The 12,315-nt window shown below is 39.7% G+C and overlaps 1 protein-coding gene across 1 annotated transcript in view; it reads right to left on the reverse strand.

The window, feature by feature from the left end:
- lrfn5a (leucine rich repeat and fibronectin type III domain containing 5a) overlaps positions 1–12,315 on the reverse strand; it is a 101,023-nt gene that overhangs the window by 52,396 nt on the left and 36,312 nt on the right. The window contains exon 2 of the mRNA XM_005754454.1: positions 4,264–4,380. The gene's annotated coding sequence lies outside the window, so the exon portion shown is untranslated. The remainder of the gene's footprint in view (positions 1–4,263; positions 4,381–12,315) is intronic.

Below are 12,315 nucleotides of genomic sequence, written 5' to 3' on the forward strand. Positions count from 1 at the left end.
GCATCAGAACCGCAGTCCTGCGCTTGAGTCCTCCTCCAAACCGTAACAGAAACTTGTCGCACTTTGTTCATTAAGAAGATAAAACAAACACAGGCTGCTGTTTGATCTCTCATCTCATACTAGTTCTATGCACCCCTCTCACTCTTTTCCCCCTAAAGCCCCGAGAAAAAAAATGGTCAATAAATAAATACATAAAATCACCACAATTTCTTCTCTTGGTTTATCTGCACATTCACAGGGGTTAACGACTGACACAAGGTGAGGAAGAAGACAAGTCGGGTGAAACGAAATGCATAAGCTGGTGAAAGTACTGTAATGTTCTTTATTTCTGTATAGGAGTGGCTCTATAGTGCAGTGGATTTCACATTTGCCTATAAAGAAAAAAGATGGTTTGACTGATTCCTGGTTTCAGTCCTCCTCCTGGGAGGAGACACAAATCCCTTGAGGAATATGATAGGTAGGCCATTTAGCGTCAAAATTTGACAAATCAAACATGTGATGTTACAGAACCCGCCGTGGTGATCTGTTGTGAATAGCTGAACGTACAGGGCTGTAAAAAGGTATTCGACCCCTTTTTGCTGTGCTATTCTTTGCATATTTTTAATACTTAAATGCTTCAGATCATCACACAAATTTTAATATCAGACAAAGATAACATGGTTAAATACTAAATGCATTTTTTAAATGATGATTTCATTTATTAAGGGGTGGGGGGCATCCAAAAGATCCTTGCTGCTATGTGAAAAAGTCATTTTCATCTAAACCTAATAACAAGTTTCCCTGATATTATAATCAACATTGTTTCCAAGACATCCTTCTGCAGAAATCTGCACCAGTAAGTGTGCGTGTGTGAATGATCCATGTGCAAGAACCAAATTCGTTGTTGTTATGAAGTCAAATTCATATTTTTAGGTGCGTATGTTAAGTTTGTACGTTCAGTCTGTCCAGGTTCTGTCAAATTTGCAGGCGATCACAAAGGGTAATACCATGATTGGCACTGTAGTACCTGCATTACTGGAAACTACAGCACTTTTAAATACCTCCTGGCTACACCGGAATAAACAAAATTATCATATATTTCAATAAAATGCCAAGCTTATAGAATTATTATAATTAATGTTTAGAGCAATGCAGTTAATTCTTGTGTCACAATATGAAATGACTGATTCATTAATTTTACAGTTTACTCTAAGAGTGTAGTTAACCTGTGAAAATAGCTACACCACAGCATACACATGGGGACACCATTAAGGCTGCAAGTACCTCATCGTTGAATTACGTGCTTAATTTCACAATTATCAATGTAGTGGTATTTTTTGGGACATTTAAATAAAATTTCCTTTAAAGATTAATCAACAATCAATGTACTGTCTCAAATCCAATGAGACTACAAACTCATAACCCCAAACTCCACGTCACCCTTTTGTTTTGTCTCCTCACTGTAATTTTTCCTGCCTCCTGTACAGCTGAGTTCAGCAGTCAGCCACGCCCTAGAGGGACACATTGAGGTTATAAGTGTAGATCTAACAACTAGCTGAAGAGAGGAAAGGAAAAGCAGGCCAGAGGAAAGTGAGCCATACAGAGAGCGAGGGCAGTGGGGAGAGGGAATCAACAACAAAGTCTCTGATGTTAAGGAGGTTGGAGGTGGATTTCTGACATAAAAAACCTAATATGAAGATGAAGCTACTACACCTCAGCCTGAAAACATTATGACGGAGATAAGAGATAAGGACCGAAAGAAGAAAAAGATGGAAATAAAATAAGTGAGGACTTATTAATTAAAAAGAAGAACAATCATGCAACTTATTAAGTCCAGTGGGGCTACTAATTTCTGTAGTATAGCATTGTTTTTACTTGTTTCCACTGCAGGGCCAAACTCATCCCCAAGGCAAACTCAAAGGCAATGAGATAACACCTTCCTGATATTCACCACAAAAATGCCAAAAGGCTTAATGTAGAAATGTAGATTTTCACTGAATCTACATTTCAAATACAAGCAAGGGCATCGGATTCATTAAAAAAGTGTGTAGATGGTCACTGTATAATACGCTATGCCCACAAGTCAAATGCCTGATCTTTGTTTTTATAAACAGGAGCTTAACGAGCTTAGCCACCACACTCTGTACATACTGGTTGTGATGGCTGGTAATCTCTTCTTAATGAGGACAAAATAACCTGAAATAAGGTAGTGAATGCTTCAAATGTGTTGACATGACAAATGGGGACTGTTGGGACAAGGGTACCTTGGCCCCCGTACTTCTTGTAGCGTTGACTATCAAACTGAGCTAACCTGGCATCCAAGTGACCCACCAAAACATGGTGGTTGACCCAGATCTCACCAGCTTTTCTTTCCTATTGTAACTCAAAGCCTGGTGTCTGCTAACGGAAATGAGACTGGCCTGCCTCCCATTAAGCCTCTGTTGTAGCCAGTGGCGGTCCTAGCCTGTTTGGCGCCCTGGGCAAACACTCCTTCTCTCTGTACAGAAGCACGTTCAGTGAGAGACTGAGATTACCAAAAAGCACCACTGACCGACACAAGAAACCATCTCCTTGTTCAACTACTCCATCTAACACAATAGTTACACCCTTTTTACACATGCTCTTTTCTACTCTGGAGTATTCTCGTCAATTTTCTTGATATTTATTTATAATCACTTCAGTTAATCCTTGATATTTATAATTGAGTGATCTGCATATATTCGTGCTATTTCTTAAATGTGTAAAATCTGTAACATACTGTATTGTTTGGAGTTTAGTCTGTTACTGTTACTATTTTTACCATTTCTTCTTGGAGCAACTGTAATCCATATAATTTCCTTAGGGATTAATAAAATATTCTGATTCTGATTGTTTCAGGATGACCTGCCATTATCCAATGACACATCTGCTTACCTGTATCTTTTGCTCGTTTCTCCTCCTCTTCTTTTCTCTTTTTTCTAAACTGAGCACCTGATGGTTTTGACCTCTTCTTGTCCATCTTCCATTGGTTTTAATTTTGCACTCCAGTATGAACACAAATCCCCCAACCCGAGGATCACCACAACATAACATAGACCTACACCTTAGTTCACAGATTCACTTTGTCTAGGGTTTATTTCTGGGATTTCGCACAACCCAGGAACAAATCATGAATACATGATGGGCTTGGATTTACAACATTATGAATGAAATGTGCTCTATTTGGAAGCAGCCGGCCGCCCTCCCCTTTCAACGGGTTGTGTGTGAGACTTTAAATCAGCAAACTGTAAATCATAGATTTTAAATTGTTATTGATCCCTTTAACCCTGGTCCTAAAGTGTATATTTATTTTCTTACTCTTCTTATATTTATTGTTTGTTTACTTGCACTGCTGTAACTGGAGCCTCGTCGTCTCGTCTCTCTATATACTGGACTGTATGTAGCGGAGATGACAATAAAGTTTACTTTGACTTCAGCAGCAAGCAGGCGCACCGAGGGCTCTCGCTCTCACTTTTCGCGTATAGAATTTCGAAAAAAACATCGGTGCAAATGATAAGACTGTATCATGATGTCTGGTGTTTTCGTGTTTGTTGGTTTGTTTTTCTTTTCTTTTATTTTGCGAGTTGGTTATTAGATGCTGCTCCAGCCAGCCAGAGAATCGCCCCCCGCCCCGCCCTCTCCTCCCTGTGCCGCAAGCAGCAGGCGCACCTCGCAAACGGAGGGCGCCCTTATTCCCAGCAAATGGGCGATAGAAAACCGATCAGTGCCTGTACCATTCCCAATATGCGCTGGCATGATGTCGGGGCAGCATGAGTACGAGCAATTTTTTTTTCTGCCGATGCCCGTGATGCCGCCCCCCACCATGATGCCGCCCTGGGTAACCGCCCATGTCGCCCGTATCAAAAATCACTACTGGTTGTAGCAAACAAAACTAAGAGGATTTTTGTCCCCATTCTAAAATTCATTTTTTGGGGAATTTTACTTTTTGCTGACACGTGAAATATTTATACCATTAGAATGTGTCCAACAGGATATATTAATCATACAAAGGACATATTTTTATATCAACTAATTGTGGTTATATAATGGCTATCAATCTAGAACTGTCGGCACAGCATTTTCCTATTAAACTGTTCCTGTACATCTGATAAAATTTTGGCAAGACAACTGTTTCTTTTTGTTCGGGCTTTATGATAGGCCAAATTACTGGCCTTTCAGTTTATATGAGAATGCCAGCAATTTCAAGCTCATGGCAAGAAAAAACATAATATGTATTTTTTTTTAAATTACAAAAATACTTCTTACCTTTAGAGATGTAAATGCTGATGAAACGCCGCAGGATTCACATGTTACCACGGCTACCACAGCTACAGCATCATGGATGAAGGTACAGGTCCAAAATTTTCTGCTGGGTTTTTCTCACTATAGAGGTAAAAAAAAAAAAAGACATCATTACTGGACTTGAAAAATAGTGAATATAAATAGAATTGAGGGTTTCCATGCCATATTTTGCCTTTAAGATCTTTAGTGGCTTTTTTAAGTGTTTTGGCCTACAGTGTAGCTGTGGTGTACAGAGTTCCACACCAATGATTGGCTTCCAAAACAGTCTAATTTTATATAAATTGCTTGGCTGGCCTTTAACTGAGAACTAAAGAGCTGCAATTGTGCACCACTGAACCAGGAGGAAGTGTGCTAAGGTGAGTGCCCGTGTTGCATAGACTGATCCTACCACACAGGAAATGTGCTCTCATACGCTGCTGTGACTGGATATCAATGACTTGAACAACCCAGACCATTGATCCAGAGATATCTCTCTCTCTCTCTCTCTCCCTTCCTTCCTTGCTTGCTTTATCCCCTCCCAGTTTCTCTTTAAATTCCTCTCCTCTGTCTTTTATCCTGCTTTTCCATATGGATTTTTTTCCTTTTTTGCCCCTTGCTTCACTCCTTTCCTCTATCCTCCCCCTCCCTCTGTGGCTCTTGCTTTTCAGCTTTCCTCCTTCAAAGGACAGAGGACACAGCTGAAACAAAGGCTGCCTGTATACCAGCTGAGCCAGCAGGATGGAGGGAAGGAGGGAAGGATGGAAGGATGAAGGGATGAAAGTGAGGCAAGCAGGAAAGAATGAGGGCAAAGAGTAAGGTGGGAGAAGGTGGAAGGGAGGGGTGTAGGACAGGGCTAAGAAAACGAAGGCACAAGTGTGTGTGTGTGTGTGTGTGTGTGTGTGTGTGTTGGGGGAGGGGTGCAGGCTGTGCCAAGAGACAGAGTGATGAAGCAGGGATGGAGGTTTTAAAAAAAAAAGGGGGGCAAAAGGTATGTGAAAGAGAAAAGATGAAGGATAGGCGAAGACAGAGACTGATGGAGAGAGATTGCTCTCACATCAAAAGTGTGTATCAGTCTGTATCAGCAATATCTCTCTCACACACACACACAAACACACTCACACACAAATCTGCCACAAGCGCAAACACATGTACTTCATTTTATCTACTCTTCTCAAATCAACCCATTGGATTGCTATCACAGGTTTCAACACAATTTATTTATTTATCATTGTTGTCTCATTGACATAAATGTTTACTGTACAGATACACTGAAGACAAATATATATTTTTTATTCACAGTTCTTAAGATGACCTTGGAAAGGAAAAGGAAACTTCTGTAGAGAGATAAAGTCTCTTTGTCAGCAAATCTGCCACTAGCAGCAAAAGTGATTGACTTGTGTTAACATGCACAATCGCACAATCCAATGCATGCAAGGCAATGACCCCTATCTAGTGGGCTCATGGGGAAGGAAAAAAAACGCATGTTTTAGTAAGCACACAGTATCATCTATCTCTGATCCTTTTTTTATACTGTATGTTTTGTTGCTGAATAAAACAAATTACTGAATGATTGATTCAGTGTGTTACTCATCGTCTGTTTCCTCCCCGAAATATTCATTTATTAATCAACTTCTGAATTCTGCTACCCTGAAAATGACCCTGAGGGAGGCACAACTACGAATACAGAGTGGAAAGTGTTCCAATTAATTTGCTTGTGCAGCAGAATCTCATCCAAGGCTCTTATGTAACTTCATACTAAACTTATTAGCGCAGCTACTTACAGACACAAACAGACAAATAAAAGTCATCTATGGAGTCAGGACTTTCTCACCTTACTTTAACCCTTTCCTCACTGACCATCCCAGTCCCCAGCCAATTTAACAGAGAATAATTTAACCCCACTCATGATTATAAACCTGTCATTACGATTTGATTTACAGTTTCAAATGGGTGCAGTTTAAAATTAAAAGTGTAAATAGTGATCGGTATCAAATTCTGCAAAAACAAAAACAAAAACAAAAAAACCCAAACAAACAAAAAAAGGTTCCTTCAAAAGGATAGTTTGATATGCAGTTACGACTAACTTCAAAATTCTCTCACTCACCTTTAAAAATTCCAGTGAACAGCATTATACAAACTGTGAATCAATACATTTACTTTCGATTCCAAGCTTGACAAGACAACCAGTCCAGCTCATTGAGCCAGCATCCTGGTGAGACTACATTAACTCCACCTTAGTCTGGAGTTTGCATGGGTGCATTTATCTTTAATGAGGCCTGGATACCCAGGGTGAAGTGCCATAGCAACTTTGTTCAACATGGGTTCCCCATGATGTTAAAAGCTTTGAATGATCCCAAGGTGAACAGAAGAATTCCAATTTGTCAAGAGAAAAAGGGATCCTAAAAATATTTGCTTTTAATTATTCAATATCTTATGTAACTCCAAACCAGGAAATGCCATAACTAGGCTGAACAGCCACAGGATGTCTTCGGAGTTACAGTTTGTTTATTCTGTATTTTAGAGTTCACAGTATGGGCAGCATAGTGAGATACCACAGACATCAAAGATTTCTTGTAGTCAAAGCCAGGAGGTGTGTACCAGCAAATCACTGCAATATGATGTCATAATGTCATTCACAGTGGAAAAAATGTTAGAAAACGTCTTTATGGTTTCATAGTTGACAACCGTACAGCTTTAAGTATTCATTTGCATATTAGTTTACTTGATTCAGACGTACATCTTTTAGTTACCAGCATGACTCTCATAATTGGATCTTGTTCGTTAAACAATATTATTTCCTGTTATGTTCTGAAATGGGACCGATGATGTTATTTTTCCAACTCCCTTTCTCCTAGAGTAGCTTTGCATGATTCACGGTTCAAAATTCTTCTTTTGTCCTTTACATCAGTCCTTGGTGCAGCCCCTCAGTTCATCCACCATCTTAAAGAAGTTTTAGTTCCTTTCCTAGCCTGCCTTCAAGCAGCTGATTGTTGCAAACAAAAGGTTTGAACAGCTGGATTTCTTTGCTCACTGACATCATACAAACCTACAAGTAGAAAAAATAAAGACTGAGCATTTAGAGCACTCTGTAGCCTGAGCTGTCGGCTCAAAGGAATTAAATGTAAATACCCTGATCTTATTATTGGTAACTGTTTGAATCACTGTATCGTCATCATTGAATCAGTATATAGAATAAATAAAGACGGGCATAATGTTTGTTCAAATAATGTGTTTCGTCATTTAAACACTAACTCCAGCTACACCTGCAACTCCACACTCCACTTACCCATTATGGATGATGTGTGGTAGATGTTTTGGGTCGGATAGACTTCTGTATGCACAGACAGGTTGTGGTCAAATCTTTAAAGTTTGCTTCCAGTGAGTATAACTGTGGAAGCAAAAGTGCCAAGCATAATAAAGCCCTGTTTATGCAAGTTTACTTGTGTGCGTGAGTCTGTGTGTGTGTGTGTGTGTGTGTGTAACGCTTGACTGAGTCCATGGATAGAACCCATTGCCAGCCAAGCCAGCAAGTCACTCTTCTGAATTATTGAAACAGGTCAGTAGGCAAGAGGAGAACAGCGTCTGTACGTCTGTGTTTGTGATCGTCTGTCTGTGCACAGCAGTGCACTGCAAATTCAGAGCTTAAGCTTTCTGCTGTCTTCTATAGAGGGAATTAATGGCTGTGCCTTCTATTCACTAAGATTATAAATAGAAAACAAGTCAACATTTTAACAAATGCAAAATGCTGCAAACAGAGGATTAGGTATGTTGAAAATAGTTATACGCCTTGAATACAGAGCTCTATCGGAAAACATTTACCTGGAAAGTAAAAACACCTGGGATGACCTAAAAAGTGCTGATATTTCTCAGTCACATTAAAGTCACGAGAAGAAGCTTCAGAGCAGCTGTGCTCTTTTCTGTTCTTGCTGTTGTCCTGTGCTGTTTTTCTGTCCAACCAAACAGCAGCCAAAATAAATAGTCCAGCAGTATAAATACCAAGGGTAACCAATGTTCCTAGATGAGATAAATATAAAGAAGCCAGACAGCACTTCTGATCTGTGCTGCTGTGATACTTAACGCACCAATGGAACAGATGCACAAACAAGTTGTTGGACTTTGTTTTTGGCTTTTTTTGTCCTGGAAAAAAGGAAAGGAAAAACATTACTTTTCTTTTAATAAAATGTGCTCTCATTGGTTTGGGTTTTATTTAAAACATAGTAAAGGATTGGATTTAAGTAAAAGAAAAAACAAACAAACAAACAATGATCAACACATCGCATGAACCTGATATTTTAACAGAAATGAATCTGGTGTGCCTGCTGCTGTTTACTTTGGCAAGAAAATACTAAATGTAAATAGATCTAGATAGATAGACAGTAATACACAAATAAAACCATCGAAGTGCAGCTGCTTTGTTCAGAGTTCAGGGATATCAGTACTTCTTAGTATTCTTGCCCTGGAAGCTCTTGTTTTATTATTACAATACAGATGCTTTTTGTTTGTTGTTTCTTTGCGTGTATTTATATGCTTTCCTTTCTTCTTTTATTCTCCAATTTACATCTGTATTCTTTGTTGCTGCACACCCCCATGCCCCCTAGGAGACTATAAAGACCATCCTGACTCAGCTTATCTTACAAATGCACCATGTTATCTTTGCACAAGTGCATACTGTGAACTGGAAAATGAGTAAGTCTAATTAGCGCAGTGTTATCTTCGAGTCCAACCCACTCAGTAGTAATAGAGCGCAGTATTGATGCTCCCACACATTTATACGCATTAACTCATCCAGTCACTGTAAAAGCTGGTAGTGTACTACAGAGAGCAGTTGTATAACTGAGGTGTGGTCAGTCACTTGCGGTTACACAACTCAGCAATGATGAGTGTATTTTAGCAAGCAAGCGTATGTGCAGCATGTCTCACTACTGTGATGCTACTTTCACCAGCTGTGAAACTGTGCAAATAAACCACACGCCTGTAGAACAAGCACTCAGCCACAGTTGGGAATTGTTTGTCTTCATTGTTGCTTTTGTGTGTTTCATGTCTGTCTCCAAGTTCAAATGAAGCCAGTGAGCAATTAAGATTTGTATATTCTCAGAGAATATCTCTGGGTTTTAAAAACAGGTAGCTGTTTTGGACTTGACCTGTACAGATGATAATATCTCTAATATCTGCCCAGACTGCAATGGCTTCTTTATATCAACACATTCAACCACTATGGTCACCCCCGAACAATCATAGTAATCATGTTTTGCATGAACTTTGAGATTTAACAACATTTTTCATATTTTCTCAACATTAATGTTGTTGATAAAATCCGGCGTCCTAATTATGATGTCAGAAGACAAATATCACTATCATCCATCCATTTATCCAACTCAGGGTTGTGATTGGGCTGTAAGCTATCCCAGCTGTACTACTACCATTAGGAAAATAAACAATATTAAATTGAGTAATATGGACAATGTGACTGTTGACAAAGATCTGTGAATGTATGGCTGTTGTTACAAATGTCAACCATTTCATTGTGTTTTTGCTTTTTGCGACAATGAGCATATGTGCGCCCAGCTATTGTAATTTGTTATGTGTTGTGTATTCGTTATGTGAAGCCAGCAGGTCCTGCATCTGTGTTTTTATATGTGCAGTAACTGAGTGCAGCAGTAAATGTCTATATAATTTCTGTAGCTCTGGGCCTCTTAAAATGGGGTGTGGCTTCACTTAAGTTTCTGGTTTTCTTTTTCACTGCTAAATTTGAAATCTGATGAATATTCAGAACACCACTCGAAAACAAAACCACACCTCAGTGTAAAATCGTGGACCCAACATGAGAGGATCTTGTGCATGTGTGGGGAGGTGTGTTTTGTGAGGGGGTTGGGGGTGGGGTGTGGTGCTTTCAGCTGACCAATCTTTCATCCTTGCACCTGTCATTCTTTACCACCTCATCCCTTCATCTCAGTGACTGCTATCCACTCCGCCCTCTGTAACTCTGCCTCTCTCTGTCGATCTGTATATCCATCCATCTCTGCCCACCCAAGTCCCTTGTCCTACCCATCATCCCTTAGTACAGCAGCGTGTACTGAGGGATGATGGTCTACCCTTCGCTGTTCTGTCATGGTGGAAAATGTGTTTTCAGCTAAGTAAGATCAAGACTGTGTTTGGATTTCACTGTTTGTGTCAACATTTAAAACTAATTCTGGTCAATGCATGTTATGCCACCTTTCCCTAATGGTATGAGAGTTATGCCATTTCACTAGCTGTTACAGTTGCAAATGCATCCATCAGTTATTTCTAGCAAAACACAATGTATAAGGTACTGAAAAAAATAATGTGGAAAAAGAGGAAAGAAAAAATCATAAAAGACACATTTTGATACATAACAGAAATTGCGCACACTATCCCCCCCCCTCCATTATTTTTAAACCACAGACAGGCACCAGTCTGTCTTGGGCCCTACAAAGAAATGTCAAGAACCTTTTAGTTTGCACACACAACTGTCGACACAGTTCTCAGCAGGGTCAAAACTGGAGCCTTTTTTTGTTGTGAGGGGTAACTTGTAACCAGTGCACCGCCACACCACCATGGGCGATTTCAAATTTGCCAAGACCATGAACAAAAGTAATAACAGAGCAGAGGTGGGCCACCAGCATTGCAATCAACAAGGCAGAAAGCTCTTTAAAAGACACACAGGGCTGTAACAGTGTGTTGACAACTACTGCAGTGAACCCATGGCTGGGAGTGACCTGGGTGGAACCTCTTGGCTCTGATATAGAAGTGAGAAATCAACTGGAAGCCTTGAAGAGAGAGGGTGTGATCTGGCCAGACAGTGCTGTGAATAAGGATCCAAACACTGCTCAGGCTGGGTGCCACCTGCCACTTTAAGATGGCTGGAAGTGACATCACTGATGAGCTTAAACTTGAGCATGTTACTGTAACTGGAAATTAACCATTGCTGTTGAGTAGGGATAAAAACCTCATCTAGGTACTGTAAAGCAGTGCATTAACTATGTGTGTAGATGATAATGAATGTCATCAGAAGTTTGCTCCAATAACTATTAGAGAAACCATCTATGTATTACCAAAGCACATCATTATGTTTTGGTGAAGAAGAATTACAGAATAGTTAGTAATGATATCTAATAAGTGAAGAGTGAACAGCCCATGATATATGGACCATACCTGCTTATAGTTTGTTTAACACAACATGCACACATATCTCATATTCCACCAGTGGCTCCATAAAAAGACAAACTTACAGGCTGATAATGAAAGAACAGAAGCAGGACAAAGAAAGTGGGCACTCTTTTTACACCTTCAGCATCACTCCTACACAGATGCACATTCAGCACCAATACACACACACACACGTGCAAAAAAGTTGCTCTGAATGCAAGCAGGGTTTCCTAGAAAATCCCATTGCTAGTGACTTATCTCCACTTAAGCTCTTTTCACACTAACACCTGCAGCAAAAAAGACACGCTGCAAAAGGCCACCTTCCTGGTTATAGTGCTTTTCAGCGTCCTCGGAGCACAGCAAAGTGCTGCTACATCTTTTTGTTAAGAAAACTGGAATTTGAAGTGTGTAAGTCTGGACTCCATTTTGGTGTTTTTACTTTGCATACCTTTTTTTTTTGCACTGAACAGAACATGTTGGTCAAAGGTTTTGTCGTTAAGGTGTCATTATGAAAAGTTAAGACTGCATGGTTAATGCAGGTTGCTTTTCAAAGAGTCCGTTTTGAGCAAATAATGGATATTGAAGCCTTTTCAGTATGCTTTAGCATCCCACCTGCTTATCTTCATATCATGTCATTATATGTTAGCCGTTACCCTGAATTAGAAAGAGATCACACGCCAGATCACTATCCAAGTTTGATGATTACAGGTGATGAAAGGAAGGTATATTTAGACCTTGGAGTTGTGGAGCTAACTTGTATGTTCTTCAGTATTTTACTGCAAACTATGTACAAGGTTCAAGGTTCTTTATTTGTCACATGCATAGTTATACAAGTATAACACACAGTGAAATGTAGCCTGACACGCTCCT

This window comes from Pundamilia nyererei, unplaced genomic scaffold (assembly GCF_000239375.1).
Source record: "Pundamilia nyererei isolate P.nyererei 1_Seehausen unplaced genomic scaffold, PunNye1.0 scaffold00569, whole genome shotgun sequence".
NCBI classification, from domain to species: domain Eukaryota; kingdom Metazoa; phylum Chordata; class Actinopteri; order Cichliformes; family Cichlidae; genus Pundamilia; species Pundamilia nyererei.